Raw genomic sequence first — 26,541 nt, 5'->3', positions numbered from 1 at the left:
TTCATGTTTTGTTTTCGGATTTTTAAATAATTAAACGGCCCAAAAATGGAGAAGCGCCATTTAGCCGAAATTCATTCGGCCGAAAGTCATTTGGCAGAAGGCCAATAGGTTGACAGTGCCATTTGGCCGAACATACCATTTGCCCGAAATCCATCTGGCCGAGAGTCATTTGGCCAAAATGGATAAACGGCCGAAAATGTCGGACTAGACTAGACTAGATTAGAAAATGTCATTCGGTCGAATTGGTCATTTGACAGAAAGGGCTATTTTACCGAAAATGTCATTTGGCCTAAAATGCCGTTTGGCCGAAATGGTCTTTTGACAGGAAGGGTAAGAAATATTATAAAATAAAATATTGAAAATATTATTTGGCTGAACGTGTAATTTGCCCGAAATAAAAGAAGTTTGGCTGAATATGTCTTATAGCAGAAAATATCCTTTGGCCGAAATGATCGTTTGACCGAAACAGCCATTTGTCAGAAAGTATTATTTGGCCGAATGAGTTGTTTGGCCGAACGGAACATACGATCGTAAATGTCGTTTGCTGGTCATGTGGCCAAAAATGTCGTTTGTCCGAACAATAGTGAATGTGAAAAAGTGATTAATGATAATGATGAGGTGAGTTGAGAAGTGAAAAATGAAAAGTGCGAAATGAGAAATGAGAAGCGAGAATGGGAATTGAAAAATGAGAAGTGAGAAGTGACACGTCTCATTTCTCACTCTTTATTTCTTATTTCTCACTTCTTCCTTAACACCTGTTCAGCCAAACGACATTTTCGGCCGTATGACCGGTTGGTCAAATGTCATTTTCGACCAAATGACCCTTTTTGCCAAATTTCCATTTCGTCAAGTAGCATTTTCGGCCTAATGGCCGCTTCCGCAATATGTCCCTTTCAACCGTATGTCGCTTTCGGCCAAACCGTTTTCAGCCTAATATCCATTTGGGAAGTCAAAAGAAATCCTCGTGTGAATTAAAAACAACCCGACCGAATTAAAAAGACATCTTAGAAACTCATTTAATTCAATCAAAGCTGAAACGAAGTCAACTTTTATCGATCGCTTGATCCTTCCCTACGAATATTTTCAATCCCAGCTCCTTCTTCACCTTTTGTTGTTAAACAACTTCCCAAACAACTTGTTGGCGCCCAATCTTCCCGGGAGCAGAAGCATTCGTTTTGCTCCATTACCCCTTTTTGAATCAAAAAACCACAACCTTTCTCGGTTCATAATCCTCTCACCGGTGAAGAAGAAACAAACCCACATTGTCCTGCCACAGCACCAGTGAGAGGCCATGCTTTGTCATTTTCGTTTGAAAATCAAAGTCACTGTGTCGGTTGTTGTCGTCGCAGTGCGCCCATTCCTAATCGCCGACACTGAAACAAACCGGCTGATAAAAGCCAGCCGAAGGACACTGGGCTAATTAATGGCCACACTCTCGGCGGCGGCCGAACAACGGTTCATCATCACTGTTGGTTTGATGGTCTTTCAGCGAATTATGCAAAAACAAAGAAAAAAACGGAAAACAAATCGCTTTTTTTTTCGTTCTCACCCGTCATCATAACTCACTCGGCCTTGAGTGGGGAGCTTCCCTTTCGTTGGCGGGGGATTCACGTTTTGTCTCGGCGTGTGGGCGCGCTTGAGATGCTGTTTGGCTGTCCAAAAGTACCGTTTTCCGCCCGCGCCGCGTCGTTCGTTCGACAAATTATCGGAAGAAAGGGACAAAAAAGCTCGAAACCGAGATGACAACGATGATGATGATGGCAAATGACTCGTGAGCTGGCGCGTGTGTGATGCGTGGAACGTGTGTTTGTGTGTGCGCTGAGGTGTGGGAACGACCTTGACCGTCGTCGTAACGCGATGGTGGTGATGCAAGATGAATGCGATGAATGACGAATGACAGTTGATGATGATCTTGGATGCATGGATGAGTGACTGTTTAAAAATATTGTGTTTTTTTTCTGTCTTGTTTCATTCACGGGTTTCAACAATAACCAACCCCTCCTTCTGAGCCCCAACTGGTAATACTGCTGGGAAAAATTACGCATTTTGTTTTAAATATACTGCCTTTGGACAACACAAAACGAAAAAGCATTATTACTTGTTGGGCGGTAAAAACTGCCCCTCTTGTTTTGACTGGCAAAGACGAAAACGTTTCGAACGTATTTACAGCTGCTTGATCTCCAGTTTGGTTTTCATTTTCTTATCAATAAGTACCCCTACACGCTAAAAATGGTTTAGTTCCCTTAGTTGTCATTCTTAGTCTAAGTTCAGTGTATGTATGTGTTTGTGTTGTGGTTTGGTTGAAACAATATTAGAACGAACGGCTTTTCGATCGAGGAAGTATAAAGTTGATAGAAAAATAGACTTCGGTTTCACTGGTTTTGGTTCAGTGTTGAATTATCTTCTTTTATGGAATTACTTTTTTCGTGTACACTTTTCAAATTTAGAACGTATGTTTTTCTTCAAGTGTAGTTTTTGATTCTAAAAATAATTGTTAACTACAATATTTTAATTCCTTTGTAAATCGAACAATTTTCTATCATTTCAAAATTGCTCACGCAATTTTCTTCTGAATTTTATTCCAACGTATTCCGATTTCCAAACACCATCCAAATCTCAACTAAATCCGTTCGATTTACACTGAAACTAAGTAACAAATATGATCGGATTTGCGAGTGATTTTGCTAAAACCCGCGACTACTCTAATTAGTTTTGAACAAAAATAAAACTTAAACTCGAACTAGTTCGATAAACGAATTTTCGTTACTTCCCCCTACCCTTAATCGTTAAGAGTTCAAATATTATAAGAAAAAACTTTAAAGACGAGTATTCTGTTTATGTCGGTTTAAATGGCGGTCAACACGTACAATATATTCCTTTGTTGAAGGATTTGGGTATGTTCAATATATTCGGGTTAAAAATCTAAACAGACGAAAAGACGACAGTCTTGTGTTTTGGTTATTCTCCGCTTTCTTCTTTTCTTATACTAAAATTATGTCCCTCATCGCTCATTCCTTCAACTAATCACTAAACTTAATCGCGAGTTTTATATATTATCCATTTAATTGTCGAGTTGACCTTAAAAACAAATGAAACTTCAGCTTACACAACCTACAGCGCGGGGGCGAAAAATAATCTATTCTCTTTATCTTTTTTTTGCGTTGAAACGATTTGCTGCCAATTGGGGGTTAATTTTGAATTTCTAATAACAATTTAGCTAAGAGTTTGATGGGTTTTCGTATTGTTTTGGTTGTGGTAATCACGATCGTATTGTGGCGCCCAATGTAACATAAATGGCATCCGCACGCTGCAGCCGGTGACCTCCGAGAGATGGCGCCCTGTTGATTTTTTGTTGCATTTTTCTTTGGTCACTTGCCAGATTCAATTGTTAAGGAACGAAACAAAGGTACGATGCAAAAAAACAAGGAAACTAAGATGGAACGTGTTTACAGCATGCTATATCAAAAATTATAAACTCACAAATAGATGGCACCTCGGCATTTCTACGAAACAAAACCGAAAATCAATTTCGTAAGCTTTCCGTTCCGGCGACGTGGCTGTATTCGATTCCACTAGTTATCACTATAATCCCCACCATAACTTCCATTCTGGTATTTGTTTACCATAAACAGCCCGAACAGGCACCAAAAACGCCAAACAAAGGAAGTAACACGACCCCTAACCCGAACGATCCTCTGTCGGCTTGATGGGGTTTCATTAGAACCAACCCTTTTTCCCTTGGTTGCGGACGACTCCCACTTTCGGTTCGGATTCGAAGCAGCAACAACAACGACAATTGCAGCGCTTTTCCGCCCCCAACTCCCACTACCGTGGGGATGACAACCGTAGTTGAGAACCGTACAAAACAGGGGCACGCTGGCTGGGTCGGGTGCGAGAAGGATTTCGGTTTTAATGACATTCGTTCGAGCAAAACGTTTCCAAGCGTAAACGGAAGCGCGTTTCATTAGCAATGGGTGGATCAACGGCGGGGGTGAGAAGCCGTGGAAAACAGTTTCCGAACACGTCATGCGGTGTCTTCGCGATGGTGGAAGGAGGGGCGGTCGGAGCATTTCTTGTGAACTTAATCCTTCTTTGTTGTGCACAGCGAAATGGGAAATGTGAAGCGAAAATGCGGAGGAGGCATTACTCAGAATTGGAATCCTCATGGAAACGGAGCTTCCCGGCAAAGTGACAAATCCTCCCCATCGCAAACTTATCACATCGTTTGCAGTTCGTTGTTTGTCCGGTTCGGGACGACTGTGGTTTCCACGTGTCACTTTTGGAATATAATTAATGCTTACTTTGGGATGGGAAGGGCCCTTTCGGTGGGTGAGTGGGACCTTCAAGCGGAACCGGGTACAACACGTTAATAGTTGGTTATTGGTTTTGTTCTGCGGGAAACTTTTAGCCGTTTTGAATAGTTGGTAGACATCTTCAAAGGAAAGTTTCGAAAGCAACTTGTAAATTATCGTATAGACCAAAATGAGGAAGTTCTTAATGTCTATTTCCTTTTCAAAATGAAGTACATAATTTGACCTTGCATTATACACGTTTGAGCCAATGAGATAACACGCCATTTCTGTGAAATCTGGCAAATGCCCATTAAAGGTTAATATTACAGATTATAGATTAACACTTTTATGGAGGAAATAAGATTTCGGCTCCGTAACGCCCAACGACTTGTTCAGCTACCAAACATTTATATAGAGTTCATTACTGGACGCTCAATCGTTCGAGGGTTGGTGCATTAACGTCAAGTTTTCAACCACACCGATTTCAATGCAATGGAGATGGAATAAGCTCTTAAGCAAATGAGTTCGTAAAATCTTGCTGATTTGGAAGATCCTGAACAAATCTTGAAGGAATTGATGAAGGAATTCACAAAGAAATTCTTTAATTCTTAAAGAAAATTTTGAAGATATTTCTAAACAAATCACCGTAAAAATCTTGAAGGATTTCTTCGAGGTTCCCGTGCATGAAATCATGACCCTTTCAAAAATTGTCAGAAGAAATTTTCCGAAAAATTCTAAAACAATCGTTTTGCGATTGTTTTAGATTTAGCATTCTAAAAGCATTTTTGTTTCATGATATAATATAATATGAACACGTGAACCTCTAACTTAACCAATTAAAAAATCATTAGAGGGTAAGAATCGTTTGAAAAACGTAGCTTGATTGTATCGTTAATTTTTGACGAGGGGGCAAGGAGACCTAGTTGGGTCAAAAAAATGCAGTTCTGAAGTAATTTGATCGATGTTTGAAATCGGCATCGGACCTAGTCGGATCAAGAAAAATCCAAATCTGGTGTGTTCTTGCGAGTTTGAAGAAACTATGAGTTGAACGATGGTTGCAATCGATAGTAGACCTTATCAGATCAAGTGAGTTGGTTGATAAACTTCTTCTCTATTCTTTCCTGTACTAAACATTACGGTTCTGCAAGTCCTTCGATGTAATAGTGGCCAAAAATTTAACTAATCCGATCCAAGCGACATGGGCCAAACGTCGTCATTTTCTAATAACTTTTCAAATATGATCATTATAGATTTTGTTTGCGTCCTATTCAACTTGAACCCACTTCCCAAAGTCCCGAAATACCAATTCGTAAAAACATGTTGATGTGGAAATAAAAAGATATTCGTTTTTTGCTCTAGATTGCTCAACATATCCTACCACATAATAGAGGAGTGTGTGGCTGCCGAAAGTTTTTGGTACGCGTCTTCGCTGACATTTTTACATCGACGTGCCGTTTAAAATTTGTCACGCCGGTGCTCTATAATGTTCCACGCCATTTTTCGTGAAAGTTCTGAAGATGTAATAGAATTTTCGCAGATTTTCCCGATTGATCCCTAGAACTTCACGGTAAAACTTCAAAAATCTTTTCGTGAAAACTAAGTAAAATTTGGAGTAAATTTCGAAGGATTTCCCGTTGAAATAAACAAAATATTTGAAATAGAGTTTATCATCGAGGAATAGTCGTTTGGCAGAATTCTATTTTGCCGAAGGCCACAACCCAACAAACATTGGAGGTGAATAAACCGATATGCCCACACAAATTTTGTAATGGCTTATATAGCTAAAATTGTTTGTTAGGAAGGCCGAAAGTTGATTGGCCTAATATGTCGCTTGACCAAGCAAACCATTTGGCTGAACGGGCTTCAGTCTAAATGAACGAGCTTCAAGTCTAAATGTCCTTTTACCGAAAATGAAAGTTGGTCGAACAGTTCTTTGGACAGAAGAAAACCAGTTGGCCGAATAGCTTAATCGGCCGAAATGGTCGTATGACAGAAAAGATCATTTGGCCGTAATGGGCATTCGGCCGAAATACGCCAAAACACACCGTTTTGCAGAAAGGACATTTTCGGGCCAAATGGCTCATTCTGCCCAACGACCATTTCTAGCAAACGGCATTTTCGGTCAAATGATCTAATTCGATCAAATGACTTTTTCGGCCAAATGGCATTTTCAGCGAGTTCATACAATTCCATTTAATTCAAGTGGTGGAATTGACAGATACGTATTTCGACCTAAACTGTAAGGTCGTCTTCAGTGTCTCGTACTTGACTCGCCTTTTCCGGTCAAATTATCTGTAAGGCCAAATGTGCCTCTCGGCTGTTTGTCGCTTTCGGCTAAATGTCATTTTCGGTCAAACCATTTTTGGTATTTCTGGCAAACGTGCAATTTAGCCTAATGAAATTTGGCTAGATGACCAAAAGTGTTATTCGGCCGAAGTGGCATTCGAATAAAAAGCTTTTCGTTGAATGACTTTCGACCAAACGACGGGTAGGGCTATTTGTCCGAAAGCCACAAGGCTGAAAGGTGTATGTCATTTGACTGAACAAACAATTCCCAAGTAACAATTTCCGTGCTTCTTGGATTTATTCAATTCTTATAGTGGATTTAAAATGGCAATCGCCATAGCTAGTTGCTCAGTTTTATTGTCGCTCTTATTGCTATCAATAATGGGGGGTCCCGTAGCGTAGTTGGCTACACGTTTGCCTTACAAGCGAATGGTCATGGGTTCGATTCCCAGCCCCTCCACCAAACCCTCGTTGGTCGCCGGATGCTCAGCCCATGCGGGGGCGTATTGGGAGACGCGCTTTATCGTCACGGCTGCCTGATGACGACTGACAACTTGTTATTCTCGGAGGCATTTCTCCAACGTATTCGGACAAATGGCAACCGAACAATGCAACGATTATTGGATATATGACATGGACAAACAGACACAATGGACTAACGATGAGATGGACTGGCAACGACAAAAATATGGTAATGGAAATGTAAAAATAGATTATGTGTGGATTCTGTACAGCAGAATACCACAGTAGATCTCGGCACAGTAGCGGTTAAGTAACACAGAGTGCCTAACAAATAAATAATGGAATAAACAAAAATTGCTATCAATAAACCTCTCATAAATATGCTGAAAAGGCTTCAAACGCCAAACGCCTATTGACCTTATAACCAACTCTACGGTTGTGATGAAAAGCGTAATAAATCCTATTTTCAAAGCTCGAATAAAACCATAATTTTTTATCGTAATGTGGTCAAATGAATAACCCTAATAAGAATATTTGCAATGCAAAAAGGTGTTTAAAGCGGTGTTTAATAAGATCAACATTTTTCTGAATTGCATTACAAACAAATTGTGGTAGAAAATCAATAAATCGGTGAAGATTTACGATATTGCTGTATTAAGTATTTCAAATTTATTGCCCAAAACTACATTGTTATGAGAGCGCGTGATGATCATTCTATTTTTGCCTTACTCGCATACAAAGTATACGTAAAGGTTATATATAGGATCACTCCAAATCCGAACTTTTGATAGAAGACTCGGAGACCCATAGTGTTATATACCAATCGACTCAGCTCGACGAATTGAGATGATGTCTGTATGTGTGTGTGTACAAAAAAAATGTAAGACACACTTTTGGTACTTAACATTATTCGATTTGGTGTCGGCGCGGATTGCGGTCTAGTTGTTTCCTATTGAAAATTGGCCCGATCGGTCATTGCGTTCCAGAGTTATTGAAAAAACATTGTTTTTCTACCAAGGGGACCCTTGAGAAAAAAAATTTCAAAAACGAAAAAAAAATTTTTTTTTCAAAGATTGCAGCAATGCATTTAAATGACCGCAAATGCATATGAATTGATGGAAAAAGTAAAATCTATCCCCCTAAAGTGCTATTTCGACCTCTCTTATGTGTTTTTCTTATTTTTTTTAATGCGCGAGAAAGGCACCACCAACGCTAGGTGGATTGATCTGGGTTTTTCTTTAGCTTTCACCATAAAATCGAACGCGCACCTCATTTTAACAAAAGTACACCCGATTCTTTTTTTACACGGGGGATGCGTTCCGTGTAAAAAAAGTTTTCAGTTCAAAATTCGAAAATCCGTGTAAAAAAAGTTTTATGATTTCTCGACGAATCATGCAAAATGGAGCAACTTTGCAAAAAATTTGTATAGGATTTTTTTTACACGGCCGTGTAAAAAAAATTCGTGTAAAAACAGAATCGGGTGTACAATGAACAACAATTCTGTAGAAATATTATTTTGTAATCAGCCTCATAATCATCTTTGTTATTATTTTTCTGCAAAGTTTTATTTCTCTCTTTTGAAAGCAACATTTCTGACAGCTGCCGCGGCCAAATTCCCTTTTTGCGGGTGGTTTAAAAGGAGGTTGCAAATACTCTTATAATAGGTTTAAAGCGGTTATCCAGGGAGGGCCACTCGGCCATATCTTACTCTTCTAGTGACCATCAAAAGGTTGTCGTGTAATAATGGGTTTTATTGGTCGATTTTATAAATTAATGTTGAAAACCACCCCTAGAGCGGAATAAAACTTGAAAAGTTACTTGGGTTAGACCAAACCCAGCCGAAATGGACATAATATGGTCGTTTAGTCGAAAAGGTTATTTGGCCGAGATAGTCGTTTGGCAGAAACGCCATTTGGTCGAAAATATTATTTGGCCAACCAAGTGAATATATTTGACTTGATTGTCGAGTAATCAACATTTGGCCGTTTGGCCAAATTATATTTTCGGCCGAATGGCCCTTTCTGTCAAACAACCGTTTCGGCCAAACGACATTTTGAGCTTTATAACCTATTTGGTCAAACGACCTGTTAGGGAAGCGAGCTTTTCGGCTATATGTCGTTTTGCCAGTTGAAATTTTTGGCCAAGTTGTTTTCCGTTGTATAACCACGTCGCCCAAACTATTTTTCGGCGAAATGCAATTCGGCTTGGTGACATTAGTCTTGACGTATTATTCGGCCAAATGGCGTTCCAACAAATGAATTTCGTCCAAAAGGCCCCTCCTTTTTGCCTTTCTTGTATACTTGTATACTATTCTAGCGGTGAAAATGGAATATTTCATACCTATTTCTTATGAAGAGATGGTATAATGTAAACCCTTGCCCATTTTTTTATTTGGATGCTCCTTTGCACAAAACCTCATTAGAGGTGTCAAGTGCAAAGTGTAAGAATTCATGGAGAGGAAATCCTATAAACTAGAAAAGTAGAATCCTACCCGAATTGGCGAGGTTTCTAAGCCAGGTTACCATTTTTGCATTCGTATATCATGAGGCACGATGATACTTTTATGCCCAGAGAAGTCGAGACAATTTCCAATCCGAAAATTGTCTAGACCGGCACCGGGAATCGAACCCAGCCACCCTCAGAATGGTCTTGCTTTGTGGCCGCACGTCTTACCGCACGGCTAAGGAGGGTCCCAGACAAAGGACCTATTAGTGCAAATAACTTTTTCGACCAAATAACCAATTCAGCTCCATGTCCCTTTCGGCTGTATGTCGCTTCCGGCCAAATGAAATGTTCGGTCAAACCATTTTCGACCTAACAACCGTTTCGGACAAACGTTCAATTCGGCCAAGTAGAATTAAAAAAATGACTTTCCTCAGAATGACTTACGGTAAAACGACGGGAAGATCCGTTTGGCCGTAGACCACAAGGCCGAAACGGTTTTGGCCGAATATGCAGTTTGGTCGAAACTCGTCTGGTCGAAAATGTCATTTAGACGAAATCGACATACGGCCGTAAATTTCATTCGGCCAAATTGATCTTATGGCCAAAAAAGTAACTTGTCTCAATAGGTCATTTAACCGAAAATGCCGTTTGCCGAAATGACTTCATTCCTCCACCGTTAGCCTTAAATTTCATTTGGGCATACGGCCCAAAAAGTCGTTCGGCGGAACTGATCCTTTGGTCGAAAAAGTCGTTTGACAGAAAGGCCATTTGATCGAAAATGTCATTTGACCAAACGGATCGACATTTTTGATCATACACAATTAGTTTTTATTTCTGGAAAATCCGCACAGCCGTGTGCCCAACAAACAAACAGATATCCCGGCATAAATTACCTTTGTTAAGTGGCTTTCGGCAAACTATTTGCAGATTTTCAGCAACTTTGACAGATATCTCCACAAAAAAATGTTTGCTAGGGATTGGCTGAGTGGATTTCGGTGAAAGTTCAACAAATTTCTGAGATCTACCGTGACCTTCCGCGAAATAGCATTTTCAACCAGATGACCTATTCGCCGAAAAGACATGTTGGGCAAACGGCTTTTTCTGCCAAATTTCGCTTTCGGTCAAATGAAATTAACGGTTTTCGAATCAATAACAGCTTCGCTCAAATATTAATTTCGGCCAAATGGAATTCGGCTAGATGGCGTAACATGTTTTTCGGCCAAATAGCTTTCCGTCGAATGACTCTCGGTCAAACGACCCTTCCTCTTTTTGCATTATTTCCCGTGAAATTCTTATGGACAATACAAAAGTATTACCGAAGAAATCTTAAGAAACTCCCTTAATTTTCCAAAAAAAAATATAAAAGAATCCCGTGGGACTTCCAAAGAATTTCTCATGGAAATTCTAAACAATTTTCCTTTCAAATCCAAAGAATTTGCTAAATCTACTTTTTAAACAGTTTTCCGTGGAAATTCCGGAACATGTCCCGTAAAAATTTCAGGGAATTTCTCATGAAAAGTCCTAAGAGTTTCTCGCGGATTTCGAAGAATTTTCTGTGAAAATATTCAACAGGACTTCCGAAGAGCTTTACCAGGATATTTTGAACAATTTTCTGTAGAAATTTGGAATTTCCCGAACAACAATATCTTATATATAAAAATGAAATGGTCTGTGTTCGTATCCGCATAACTCGAAAACGGCTGGATGGATTTTTTTCATTTCTTCAGCAGAATCATTCGTTATAGTTTCCGACGGGTTTATATAATATTTCCTAATGTAAAAATTACGAGTAAAGTTCAATAAATCGAGAAAAACTAAAATTAAGAATCGTATGAAAACTTCGCATGGGCAGTTCTGAACGCGCATTTTCGCCTACTATGCAGGACAACGTCTGCCGGGTCGACTAGTTCTGAATAATTTTTCATGATCATTCCGTACAATTTACTGCTATTTTTTTTGGGAATTCCGAAGACCCTCCCTTGAAAATTCTACAAAATTTTCTTGTGGAAACTTTAAACTAGTTCCCGTGGAAATTAGTAAATAAATTCCATTTGAATATTTCGGAAAAAACGTTATGTGGGGACGTACATTAGGGTTCGTTCACAAATTATGTAATGCTAATTTTGCCGGTTTTGAACCCCCACGATCCGCTCGTAACAACTTTTGTATGGAAGTTTTATTTTTTTGTATAGACCTCCACCCTTCTCCTATAGCGTTACGTAATTTGTGAACAGCCCCTTAGAATGTTACGACGACATTGAAAAGATTCTCCCGTAGATATCTTGAAAATGTCTCGGAAAAATTAAATAAAAAATCGAGTGCAATAAAAAAAACGCCACGCCGAACCACGCCGCCGCCGCCGCCGGCTAAAATGGCTGTCGGCGTGACGCCGAAAACGCCGCCACCGCCAACCAAAATTATGACAAACGCCGCCGCCGACGATTTTTGGACCGGCGCACACCTCTAGTCCTGGACCTCCCTTTTGACATAATCACATGAAAAGCAAGGAAAAGAAATTTTTACAAAATTGATTCTATACTTTGCAACTTCGGTATTCCCACTGGAAGACGTTTGAGAATCTTACACGTAACTATCGACCGCTACCTGAATTTCCTCAGCTATATCAACGTCTGTAAAGCTTGTAAAAATAGGATAAATAAAATCCTGCCAACGTCTACAGAACATATCCGAAATGAGCGTGCAAACCTTATTGGCATAACATACCCCATTAGGACATTGCTAAGTGTCCATTGAGCACGTCCACAGTTATTAGCTGCAAGGTTTCTAAGCCAATTTATAATTTTTGCATTTGTATATCATGAGGCTAACACGATGATACATTTATGCCCAGGAAAGTTAAGAAAATTGTCAACCCAAAAGCTTCCTAGACCGGACCGGAAATCAAACCCAGCCATCTTTAGCATGGTCTTGCTTTGAAGTCGCGCATCTAACCTGTAACGCTGGGTAGACACCTTTGCGTGGTGTACTACGGTGTAAGATCTACCATGGTCACATTGTCAACTACAGGCCAATCCTGACCCAACTAATACCTTTCCCAATATCGAAATTCGTGGTACTTTTGAGGGTGTCGCTGAGTCGGGAGCTTCTTATTAAAGTCGAGAAAATTCTCAACCCGAAAACTCATAGATTCCACCAACTTACATCACCACCGTGTGGATATTATCAACCAATCTACATTCTACCCTGGCAAATGCCGTCTGTTGGCAAGTTGGTGAATCTCCTCTACAATTGTGAAGTGCTGCAGAGCGATCTAATACTAAAGGGGATAAGCAGCCTCGCGTCCTCGCTAATTTCATTAACAACTTGACCATATCCACGGTTCCCCAGTTGATCGGAGTCCACCGAGTAACACTTACAAGTTGCACTGAGCCAGCGTTTGTCAGATTTTCTAACAATTTTGTATGCAAATCTATCCATTTAAGAATCTAGCAATTTTTTTGATGCTCAGTTTTTATACAGATTTCGGCAAGTTCTCAAAAATAATTGTAAGAAAATCTAAAACCCGCTGGTTTGGTTCGTAAGACGATTACGAAACAACTCAACCCTTCGCACTATAATTTAAAGCTGATTAAGGACTTATTCGGCCTATTTTTTAGGATCAACTTGGCCAATGATCCGTATTCTTGACAGAAATTGCGGCAATTCTAGCTACATATTAGGAAACTAGTAACGACTCAATCGTTGTCGCCGAGAAGTCTACCAGTGCTTCAGCGTCTTGCCAAACATCAATTCATTCAAGCTGTACAATAAAATTCTGGACAGCGAACGGATTGAACATTAGGGTTTAAATTGCGAACAAAGCGCATCATCGGGTAAGCATTGGCTTACTTCTGACACATGAAGAGAAATATTTGTCGCTTAGGAAAATTAGACCGATTACTCAAACACGGGAAGGCTTGCTGGTCTGGAATAAAGAGGATTTTATCTTTATAACGAATGTCCTTCATTACAAAATGCTAGGTAGGAGCTTTCGGAAAATTGGTGAGCCAGATGTCACAGGAAATAACACATGCTCAACAGCTGCCCTTCATTGGAGCCAAAAAACCTAAATTAAATTTTGATATTATCATGATAAAATCAGTTCCTTTTTAAAATGAAGTAATTCATTGGTGTTGGAATAAATTTCATTAAAATGAGGAGGCAGATTTGTATCGTACATATCGATTACGAACTCTTTTTAATTCTGATTGACAATCCCAGATGGATGGTAAATATCATCCCTTTTTCCTTCTCAAGTACATACTTCCAGCTCGAAGAGCTGCCGCGATTTTTTGTTCAGTCTGATTCAAATTAATCTAAATTAGAATCCGATTTGCCACTTCCCAAACTACTGCCGTTGCTGTACGACTCGGAAAATCACTTGAGAGCACATCGCACGAGCCGGTGCCCATTTCTCGCAGCTCGCAAATCACCCAAGTGGGTCGTAATCATCGCCATCACTGTTGCGGGGCCCCGTCAGTGTCGGTGTATCAAGCAATACCGAATAACGTCAGCAGCAGACCATTTTCCCGCGCGTGTCGCGTAAGAAAACTCACCTCCCCGCAAGCCAAAAACGTGCGCCCCACTGCAGACTGCTGTTGCATCTGCACAATGTTGTTGAATGCATGCAAATGATCGGCCAAGATGGAACTTCAGCGGGCGAGGTGCGTCATACTGAGAGCGTACGAAGGTACCTAAAGTGCAACTGCACATGCAACACGTACTTCTATTTCCGCTACGCTCTGCTACTGACGCGCACCGGCCGCCGCCATACTGCTGCGCTGGTGCACTTCCCAGAACTCGGGCACAGCAGAAGGGGAAGTCATATTTCACGTTTTGGATTAATCTGAATGTGCACATCGTATCGCATCGGGCAGACGATTTGCACCGGGCCTTGCAACCGGCGGTGGCGGCACGGTGGCGATAGACGAAGTTCCATGTCTTTCGCCTTCACACGAGCTGCCATCGAAGACGACTACTGGTCGCAGGTGTACAGGTTGGGTCAACATGAACTGTAGTAGAGATTAGAATTTTTTGCAATTTTTTTTTTCTGCATGGCGTAGAAGAAAGTTTTTTGAGTTATAAATTTCTATTTTATGGCATGACATAATCATACTTTCAAACTTTGTTAAGTGCGAAAAAACTGTTTTTCCTATCACCCCAAACTTTTCCCCTGAATACTAAGCACATACAATTTAATCACGTCCAGCAGAAGCACGTATGTACTTCCTTGATCAGAGTCAACCAGACGGCAACCAACCGTGCTCCCCACTGCAAGCGGCAAAGGCCTTATTGAATCGAAATTTCTCATTCTATTCTTAGACGATCTCGAATTGCGCGTAGCTCCCCGCTGTTGGCCATTTCCTGGCGGACCCCCGGAACCGTCGCCGTGGTCGTTTGATCATCATTAGGCATCATCTCTGCGGCGGCGGCCTACGCCTTTACACAACTGGAGACAAACCACGGAGGACCGACGACTATAAGTACAAATTGCGCGTGGCTTCTGTGAAATTGAACTGTGCTTTGCCGCACTTGAGACAAGCCGCCGCAACACCGACCGTCCGCTGAGGCTGCTACACGCGTGGGGTGGATCAATCACTCAGATGAAAGTGCAGCTACAGTGTGGTCTCGACTCAGAACGAAGCCGAAGTTTGAGATTGATTTCAAAATTTTGTTCTCAGCTACAGGAAAGCGCTGTAGCTGGTCGTCTAATATAATTGCTTCTGGAAACCAACCCTCGTGGTTTGTTCATGATCCAGTGAGAAATTGAGCTTCACACTGAGCTCGGAGGAAATCGGAGACCCTGAACTGAGCCAAACGTGTCCCCAACTCCCCACGTTTCGGGAACGAACGAACGGTTCTGTGTAATGTGACTTGCGACACACGAGGCGGACAATGAATGGGCACTCCGGTTTCGGGAAAAGAACGAGACCGAAAGTGTTTCCAGCGCAGCAGAACCGTGTGACGAGAAGTGAGCACACACACAAAAAAACAGCTGATTTGCCATTGCTGCTCGCGGATTGATTGAGCACAACATTCCATCATCGAATCCGACCCGAACGAAAGTAGTGACAAATGGTTGCCACCGATCAAATGTCGACTGATGGTGACGCGAAATTTGAACCGCGCCTCTCTAATGCGCTGTTATGATAGCAACAGCGTCTGATGGTCAGAGACATGTCGGCGATCCGAACTGCCCGGGGATGACCGTGAGAGATGGTAATTTACGACAGGAATGGTCAGTTATTGCACATATCGACCACCCTCCTTCGGCTGACTGGTGGGCCGGCCGGCCTTTATCGACGCACGGGGTTAACCCACGACGCGACGCGACGCGGTGACAAGTGGAAAGAAAATGGCCTTCACGAATGCGATACATCGTTCGCGCGCGGGTTGTGCATCTGCTGCTGCTCGCCTCATATTTATTCAGTGGGTTTCGAAACCATGATGACTGCGCCAAGTAGAAATGTCTTGGAAGAAGCTGCTTGAGAGCTGCCGGGTATTGGCGGATATGTTGCAGATGGCTGAAATTGGAATCGTTTGTGTTCCGAGTATTTGTCTGATCATGCGAACGTTGAAGCTTGTCACATGATGGGTTATTTTTTTTTGTGGGTACTGTTTTTGATAGGCAATAATTTTCCCACCGAGCTGAGAATTATGATTCAGAGTAGAGTGACATTCTTCAAAATAAGCGATTCTTGTTGAATGTCGCATGTTATGTTCAGTAGACATTGCTGATTTAGTAAACAATGCTTTACTTCAGATGATTCTGACAATAGTTTCTTTCCATAGAAGACGCGGGCCTATACCAAATCTTTGTGATAGCTTTCTCGAGCTGGTTTTGAATATCTATACATAAAACACAGACAGTTTCAAAGAATTTTAGGTCTTTTTCGCTCGAATTTGGGGCTATAATTCTTTGTATATCTAAGTTTTGTGTACAGTGGCTGAATCACAGAATATTTAGATTTAGAAAATAATAAAAACAAACAGCCAAACGCGGCTTATTGATTTTAAATTTAGCTGTAAACAGCAGAACATATACTTCCCATTCGCGTTGCATCAAAATAAATTGACGCAGCTGCTATTTGATTCTAATTTCTACTCTTGACAGGCAGAAAAAGGACCTAACAACACTTCCAAAGAATTGCCGTACATAACTAAACACGTCCCAACCAGCAATCACTGATTGACTGATTGTTATAAAACTTCAAGCAACCACCCGAACTCTACATATGTTGGCTTTATGTTTAAAGCTTTGGAAAAAGGTAGTCGAAACTTGCGTTGAAACAGACCAAATTGCCGTCTAAAATACGGTTAAACACGTTACAACATGCGAAGCCGAATCAAAGTTCTTTATTACTGAAGTTGTGTTGCAGAAATTGCTACGATCATTCAGAGACTTAGATTCTTCTCATAAGATTTCTTAAATGTGTTCGAAACGTTACCCAGAGTGATATTTCTTTTTCGAAATTCATGGGGAAAGTATCGTCTGGTTAACATTTGGTCGAATGACTTTTCAATTGACTCGAATGACTTTTCTTTTGACTTAATAACACGTTAGGGCGACAGTTACCTTGCCGAATCCCATTAGGACGAAAACAGTTTGGCCGAAAGCGATATACGGTCGAAAGGTCAGTTGGCCAAACAAAAGTCGTCGAGGCTAACAACTCATTTGGCCAAAAAAGTCGTTTGGCCGAAAATGCCATTTGGCTGAAAACCTTGTTTGTTCGTTTGCACATCGTTGCACAAAGTCGCTTGGTCGAATAGTTCATTCAGCCGAAAGTACCCTTTCGCCGAAATAGTCTTTGGGTTGAAAGTGTCACTGGGCCGAAAATGTCATTTGCCTGAACAGGTCATACGGCCGAAAATGTCGTTTGGTCGAAAATTTTATTTGGTCGTAAAGATCTTACGACAAAAAATGTTGTTTGCTGAAGTCAAGTGCTGAAGTGTCATTTGGCCAAGCAATGGGTGAATGTGAAAAGTATGAAGTGAATAATGATCATTTAGATGTGAGAAGTGAGAGCTGGAATGTGGGAAACAATATGTGAGAAATGAGATGGCGATTTTTAGCAAAATGACCAAACAACGTTTTCGGCCGTATGACCATTTTGATCCAACAACTTCCGTTCTAATTATTTGTGGGCCTTCGATCAAACGACATTTTTTTCAATTCCACTCAATTCAGGAATAGTTTCAAACATTGGTCTAATTTATCTTATTTTTTTGAAGGAAAACCTTCTAAAGCTAATCCTAAAGAAATCCTTCAAATATAATTTTTGGATTTCTAGGCAAATTTGTAAATGTGGACTTCCTCCGAACCATGCACAAAGGACTTTACAAGAGTTCAAAGATATTTTTAACAAAATGATAAGTGCATTATTTTTTTTTAGAAATTCTGAGTTTCTCTTAAGCTGGATTGATTTGTCAAGGCCTGGCCAATTCTTCAAAACTCATTTTTTAAACACTTTGTTAATTCTTCTTTTTGCAGTGCTTCTTAAGATCAATTTTCAATTCAAAAGATTCAACTAATTTAGTGCTCCAAATCAAATATATTTCCCACTGAAAAAACGCTTTGAAAAAAAAAACATTTTCGAAAGATTTTTCTCATCATGCAAAAAGGTTAACATCTCAACTTCAAGACTTTCGCCCTTCAATGATATACTTGCGGGAAAACGTCAACCATTTAAATATGTAATTCCTACAAACCAGAAAAAAAATCTTCCTGTGGATGTTTAGGTCCATTTGGAGAAAATAATTTTCTTCGGTGACAAAATCCGCCCACCAAGAGCGTTTTTCCAGTAACTGTTTGCCGTCAATGCTATAAAATTTACATCTGGAAGATTTTTTATTCCTAAAATATTCGTATTCACAGTCATCACGAATCATATACAATTTATTCCGGGAAGTATTTACGCATACCTCCCGAAGTACCAATAACATTAGAAAAACGCCCCTTTTTCCCAATTTCTCGTCTAAGATTTTTTTTCTGTTTGCGCCCCATAGATAGAAAATCGAATTTTAAGGCGTTACAAATCAAACATAACGAAGCATTCAATTTCTAAGGCTCCTCAGTCAGAAAATGTTTTTTTTGGAAGAATTTCCGTCCAATGGGAGTGCCTATGCGAAGAGTTTGCGTCCCTAATAGACAACACCGCGTGCCCTTCTACGTTGCGTTGTTTGTGTGGTTTTACGCCCTATACAACTGGATCATTTGAATTTAAAACCGACACAAATTGAATACTATTTAGTTGTAAAAATTCTAATACTCAACGTTACCGAATCACTCTCAAATTTTCCTCCTGAGGGTCTAGAGTTTCAATATTTTTGCGCCCCATTTATAAAGAACATATGGTCGGGAAGAACATATTTCTGGAAGAATTATCGGACAGAAATTTCTCCAACCAGCGGAGAAATGATTCCTTGAAATGTTTTGTTGCTGGTTTTGAATTTCAACAATTGGTACTGAATCTATGGGCATAATATTGCTTGTGGAAATTATCCCAGCAGAAGAAATTTGCGAAATGTCTATTGAATGTTGGAAAATCTGCGGGATGTGATATCTGTGAGAAGCAATCTTAGTGGAAAGAAAACCATTCGGGAGTTCTGTTAATAATTTGGTGTTCGTAAAAATGGCACTGGATATATGGACGAAAAACTACCAAGATATGCATCCAAAAAGGGAAAAAGTGGAAATAATTTGTTAAATCTGCAGGAAGAATACTTCCTTAAAAGGATCCTAAGTGGGTGGAAACTCCTTCAGATCTTTTATTGCTGGTATGTAGCTCCTGCAAATGGCACTGATTGAATGGGCGGACATCTGTCAAAAAATCATGCCAGGAGGGCGATAATATTCATTGTTTGTGAGAAGAGAATAATAAAGAAAAGCTTCTGTATGCAAATCCAAAAAGTAAGAAGTGAAACTCCTTGAAAGTTCGGTTCAACTACAAATAGCACTGACTCTATGGGAGGATAATAGTTCAAAAATTACATAGAAAGGAAACGAGCCCAGGAATATATTTTAAATGTCTTTTGATTTATGGCAAATCTGCAAGATGGTAACATCTCTAAAAACATCAAAAGTGGGCGGGAATCCCCTTAAAATGATTGCTACTGGTTAGGGATTTATATAAATGGCAAAATTCTAACCACACGAAAAAATACATGATTTTTGAATATCTTGTAAATGATGACAAATCTATAGAGTGGAAATATCTCTAAGAATCGGCTTCAATGCTTTTAAATTTTGTTTAATATGAGCGTTAAGTAATTGCCGTTTTGAGTTGCTCGGACAGCACTATGTGTGATTGGGAAATGTTTTCACTTAATCATAATAAAGTAATCACTTCTTCTTCTTATTGGCATTACATCCCCACACTGTGACAGAGCCGCCTCGCAGCTTGATGTTCATTAAGCACTTCCACAGTTACCATTTTTTGCATTCGTATATCATGAGTCTAACACGATGATACTTTTATGCCCAGGGAAGTCGAGACAATTTCCAATCCGAAAATTGTCTAGACCGGTACCGGGAATCGAACCCAGCCACCCTCATGGCCTTGCTTTCTAGCCGCGCGTCTTACCGCGCGGCTAAGGAGGGCCCAAGTAATTACTTACGAAGGCCAATATTTACAAGGTGCACCAAGAAGGATTCAAACTTTTCAGTATCCAGCTCTTAGATTACCATAACAGCACTGTTTGAAATACTCCTTCATTACGTGAAAACAAGCACCATAAATGGTCAGGTGCGTATTTGGAACAGTATCTCCAAAAGCAGCTTCTCCGTCTTCGGAAGGCTCACGACGGTCAGACGATCTTCTGGCGGGATTTGATATCATGCCATTACACGAAGGGTAGATGGAATGACGTCGATTTTGCGCCAAAAGCTCCAGCAAGCAGAAAGCTTCCGAAAACTTTCAGATAAATAATTCTACTGATGTGGATTTCTTTTTGATAGCAATGGGACAGTACCTCAAGTTTTGTAAGACCACAGAAATTTTTTAGGAGACTTTGGGGCACTTTTTCTATCTTTCATTTTTTTTGGAAGTCTCATTTGCTGAGACGCTTTGCGCAGACGAAATAAAATTTAATAAAACAACTCTTGATTCTAATACTTAATGTTTGGTTTGGTCGAGCTTAGAGAAATACAATAATAAGTAGGCAAGGAAAGAAATTTGAGGACTTTGGGGTACTCTGGCAGTAATTCTTAATTTCCAAAAGGTTGAAATCCCACATTTTTGAAGCTTCTGAAAAGTGTTCTACAAGGACAAGCAAGGGATCCCACAGTAGTTATGCACACAAAGTAAATTCAAATAAATCAGAAAACTAGCCTATTTTTTACCTTTATTTTTTTTAGCTTTTCAAAGTATTTCTGATAACAGTTAACATTTGGTGCAATCGAAGAAACTATTTTGAAAACATTTTAGATAGATGAAATCGAGAAAATGCGTAGTTGATAAGACAAATTAGCATATCGCAGAGGGCTGTTGTTGAAGAAAAAAGCGCAAACCCAAGAATGTCATCTTCACCAACTTTTGGAAATAATCGAAACAAATGTTGCATCTTATCCTAACGATGAGAGCTTGAGCACGAACTATGACTGATCCGTCAAAAATCGTGAACTGTATATCAGACGGATCCAATATTGCTACGCCCAAAATCAGACAAGAGCAATTTGACTGACAATAATCAAACTGATGATGAAATAATGGTACTAGGAAGAACTTTACTGCCTGTAATACCATATTTGTCCCATAAGAATAGAAAACCCACTAAAGATGGGACAAATATGCGATTACAGGCAGTTAACTCCCAGTTGTAGGTGTACCATTTTGTGATTCATATTCCTTTGATATTATTAAATGATAAAAATATTGTTTTAAACATAGCTTTGCTACAAAAATAGCTTTGATTTTTCAATGTTCCCAAGTGTTGAATTAAACCAACGGGATGCTGATTCGTAAAAGTGTTACTGCCCCAAAAACTGAAACCATGAATTCTGCTTCAATGTCCACAATCCAAACTTATTAATTTAATGCATCATGAATTTCCAGAGCCACTAATCTAAACAACAGGGCTGGTAGTGACCGAAGCCACTAAAAATAGTGGCTTTAGTGACCAAAGCTGACGAAAAAAGGGACCAAATAGTGACATTCAGTTTTAGAAAAAGTGACCAAATAGTGACTTCCAATTTCAGTTGCAAGTTCGGTGAGACGAAATCAAGCGTTTTTGGGTCGAATGAGAATAATTTTTCCGTAATTTGTGGAGGAAAACATCTTTCACTCACCACTCTTATCTCTTAAAACAAACTCAGAAGAGAAACGAAAATCGTACACGCTAACTTTTGTCTACTCAGAGACTAAGTAAAATTGTAAGGATCTTTCTTTTAACCCCACGGAAATTTTACTCAATATCAGTCAAAAGCAGGACTACTCAAAACTATGAGCAGTTTTGCAAGCAAATCAAATTTTTACGCCGCTAGAAGTGAGCGAAATATGGTCATCACTCATAACACCTGTTTTTCTTTCCCGAAAATGATTTCTCGGCGAAATAATTGGATTGGCTGAACACCTACTTTAGAAAAATGCAGAGAATTCTACGATTTGTCACTGGTGCCACGGAAGTTTTTGTAATTTTTAGTGCGACAGGAACAACAGTACGGATCGTTTTGGTAGAAAACGAAACAAAAATTATGAAGATTCATGTACAACGAGCCTGGGATTGAACGCTCGACCTCCTGCTTGTAATGACGACCATGCTCTCTGAATTTTTAAATATTATTCCTACAAACTACGCAGATTTTCCGACTTGCTGCGTATTCATGAACGATTTTTGCTATGGAATTAAACAGCGCACGCAATCTTCAAAATTGGGGAGACTTGATCTCCGTTCTATGATATCTACTCAAAAAATATTTTTTTAAAGCAAAACCCTTCATTACATATTTCCAATTACAAAAAAATGAGAAAAAAATATATTTTCTTGAATTTTTTAGACAATTTTTTATATAGATGACTAATGAGGGATCAAGTCTCCTCAAATTGAGGCAACAACTCAAAACATGTATCCCAAGGGGTCAAGTCTCCCCACCTTCTCCTACTGTATAAAGATTGAAATTTGAGTTGAAAACCTGCTTGCATGACTGTATGCCAATTTACAAACTGTGACGTAAAACACCTTCAATTAGCTACTGGTCAAATGCTAATAAGAGCAGCGAGTTAAATGGCTGGCAAAGTTTCAGAACGATCATTTTTCCAAGATCCGTTATATCATTTCTGCCATGAACAAAGCATCATCCGATGGATACATAAAGCTTTATAAAAATAAATCTTTTTGACTTTTTGCGAGAGAAAGTGACTTTAGTGACTTGAAGTCGAAAAAAGAGACTTTTTAGTGACTAGGCCGAAAAAAGTGACCAAGTCACTAAAAAGAGACCCGCTACCAAGCCTAAACAAAGATACAACTGACAACTGTCGGTGACAATTTTAGGATTCCAAAGTGTTTGTCCCTAATTAAAATGAGTTAATCTTCCGAAAGTAAGTAAGTGAATAAAGAACAGATTTGATTACAAGCGAAATGAATTGGCCTTTCCCGTCAAACATTTTAACAATCGATTCTATATTTTATTTAAGGTCAACATTTTCAAAGAATCCATATTTGTCGACGCCTCTAAGTATTTTTAAAAATTTTAACAAAAAATTGAAAAAGTGCTGTTTTTCAAGATTGGCCTAACATTTGTCCCTCATTGAACGAACATTGGTTAAATTTTACAGGCCGGTTCACACGAGTAGCACTTTTGCGTTTTGTTTTCAAATTTTAAAATAGTTAGAGGCTTCAAAAAATATATGTTCTTCGTGAAAGATGACCTCAATTATTTTAGAGCAGCGGTTCTCAACCTGGGGTACATGTACCCCTGGGGGTACCTTTGCTGGTCTCTGGGGGTACCTGGAACAAAAATGCATAATGGCGAATGTTGTATTATATATTTGCATAAAAATACTAACTTTGGGATTGAAAATTTTAACGATTTTTAATCTTTTAATTTAGTTTTTTTTTCTCGCTAGTATGACGTTGCTACCAGAGAGAACAGATTTTTTTGGAAAAAGATTTTTTTCCTGCTGAGCACATTTGCTGGCTTGCCTGAATTATTACTTACTGGCGTGCCAGGAAATATTTGGTACATTTTTTAAAAATATTTTCAAAATAACTGATGTTTTATTTTCCTCATTTCTCCAGAATGGCTAAAAATTCTTCAGACAAAAAAACTAATATAGGGGAATTGTCCCGCTTTCCATCTCACTGAAAACTGGTGAAAAAAATCACAAAAATAAGAAACAAACCAAATTTCATTGCTTTGTTTTTAATGGGATGGAAATAGGAGCTATGGGATGAAGTGCCGAACCGTTCCCCTAATTTTTAGGCGTACACAACTAATATTTTTTGTTTTATTTCGTTTTCTTTCTAAGCAGTAAGTATTTCATTTCTAGAATTTTGATAAGAATTCAATTTTAATATTTTACTCAGGCTTCCATATTTTAAAGATATTTTCTTAATATAGTAAAAAGTTCAAAATCCTCGTAGAGTTTTCAAAGCTCTGTCAAGTTTTCCTTGACATTATATTATTAACTGCGATAATTCGGAGCTTTGTTGGTATTTTTGCATTGCTGGGACGATGAAACTACCCAGTAGAGAAAACTTTCTGAATCTAATCGGGAGTCGAGCCCAGCCTCCTTCATCATGGTCCTGCATCAGAAGACTAAAAGTTTCAGGAACTGTTTTATTTTTCGAAAACACCCAACCCAACATCTTTTTTTACCCTTTTTGTGGAAGTATCCTAAATATCACTTTGTTTTCGTAGCGCATTTGTGTTATAATTAAATCGAAACAAGTTGAGGTTTTTTTTCCTGTTCGGGTGTGCCACTGCGACCTGTTATTAGATCTATTGTAGCGTTACCCGTATCCTTAGTGTTTAAGTGCATGTCGAATTACTTAATTACTATTGATAAGCAATGCAGTTGCTTATATGCAGGTTTCGATACAGTTGTTGTTTTGTTTTCTCAAGAGCACCATGACAAGGTCCCGCTATTTAGACCCTTCACAGAGAGCAATCCCATTGAAGGTGCGCCCCTTAGCAATAGGAAATCAATCCTTTCTTGAGAAAACAGAACAGTGATACTGTTTTTGGCCATGCATCGGAACCCTAGCCACATCCTTGTCTTGCTTCTAGAATATCACCAGTAAAACAATGAAAACCCGGGATTTAGCTCTGTCTACAAGACCATTTCAAGCAAGAGTAGTTGTTCAGTAATAAGAACTTCCTTGTGTTTCTCTCACTACCATTGTTCCACCAAGTACTACCAAGTGAAAATCGATTACCCACTTTGGCATTTGAGCTTAATGTTAAATAAAAAAACTAGGGGGTACCTCAAGCTGTGAGAAGGTCTGGAGGGGTACCATTCAACAAAAAAGTTGAGAACCGCTGTTTTAGAGAATCGACTGAGACAATCACACGAGGTACAATTTTTGACGGGAAAGGCCAATTGGAACGAGCTTAATTCCTTTATAATAAGAACTTTCATCCTAGTAATAAATGGTTTGTTCGAATAATAAGCCGATTCTGCTAATCGACCATCAACAGTTTGTATTGGTTCGATCTTTTCTTTTACTTATTGAAGGTCAACATTCGTGAGGAACCGAATCTTTTGACACCTCAATTTTTTTTTGACATTTGAAACAAAACAAAACTTTTTTTTCACCAGTATCAGAGCAATTTTTTAGCCCGATTTACACTGCTGCACTTTTCGATGTTTTGATTTGTTTATTTAAATAGTGAGACATTTTTTGAAATGGACTTTTTGAGCATTTTGAGCTTAAACAATTATTGGCAGCGATCATGACTTTCAAAACCAAATGACCTCCTTTGTTCAAAATTTCAACTTATTATATTGTCTCAATCTTCCTCGGAAGTACCTTCAAGGTAAGCAAAGTAAAAAACAGATTTGGTTTGAACATACGAAAAGAATTGGAACCAAGATCGGTGGCTTAAACGACTATAGGTCCTTTCCAAAGTACACAGGTGAAAATTTACATTTATATTCATTTATATATTGTGGCTTCTGTCATATTATCATCGCAGCGATCATCATTATTATCATCCTCATGAACCAATCACTACGATGATGAAAATTGATTGTTTTTGCGTCAAACGACACAAGCCACATATCAAACTTTTTCCACCCTTCCCTAAACTGAATTCGATTGAGCGACCATAAGCGCTCCAAAATTCTGAATTCAGTTATTGCAAATTTCTTCCAAAAAATGGGTTCCTTGAGAAAGTTGATCTTAAATAAGTCGAAGAATCGAATGAGGCAATATACGAGATTAAATTTTTGACGAGAAAGGACCTTTTCCTTCAAAGAATTATATTGACAAAATCGGTTCTCTCGGGCATTGTATAAATATTCTTTGACGCCGCTAACTATTTCAAATATTGAAAACCAAATATAAGAATGGTGCTGTAGTGTTCACCGGATTGGAAATTCGAGCGAATTCCATACTGGAATTGGATTGCAGCACTTTTGCAATTTATGTTTTCAAAAATTTAAAAAACAGGGACCATATTTTTTGACGAATCTAACTGTTTTTAAATTAATCCAACCAACATAAGACTTATATAAAATTAGATTGATGTAAAACTAAATTATAATGTTACAACATTAATGTCGTGTAAAGTTAGAACTCTACAATACTTGAAAGATATAACTGGGAGTATAAAAATTTTGATACCGACTTTTTCGGTCGGAAGTAATTTGAACGCGCGAGACGAGCCAGTCTTGGGCTGAAAGTTACAAAAAAAAATTGAACGGCTAGTTTGCAAATTTGAACCGTCTAAATTTTATGCCAAATTAACCGGCTCAATTTGACCAAACTGTATCTCGATTCTTTGGCAAATGTAAGGTTAACTTTTGCGAACAATCCGTATTGTTTCCAACTATTTAAGCGCTAAGCATCAAAAACCAGAAAGTGCTGCAGGTGTGAACTGGCCTGAAAAATTCAT

The 26,541-nt window shown here is 39.1% G+C and overlaps 1 protein-coding gene across 1 annotated transcript in view; it reads right to left on the bottom strand.

The window, feature by feature from the left end:
- The window catches only part of LOC134216207 (uncharacterized), a 579,247-nt gene that overhangs the window by 134,053 nt on the left and 418,653 nt on the right, over window positions 1-26,541 (bottom strand). The gene's annotated exons all lie outside the window — the stretch shown is intronic.

Source organism: Armigeres subalbatus, chromosome 2, assembly GCF_024139115.2.
Source record: "Armigeres subalbatus isolate Guangzhou_Male chromosome 2, GZ_Asu_2, whole genome shotgun sequence".
In the NCBI taxonomy this organism is placed as follows: Eukaryota; Metazoa; Arthropoda; class Insecta; order Diptera; family Culicidae; genus Armigeres; species Armigeres subalbatus.
Note: the sequence above shows the minus strand (reverse complement) of the source record. Positions and strands in the feature narration are given on the sequence as shown.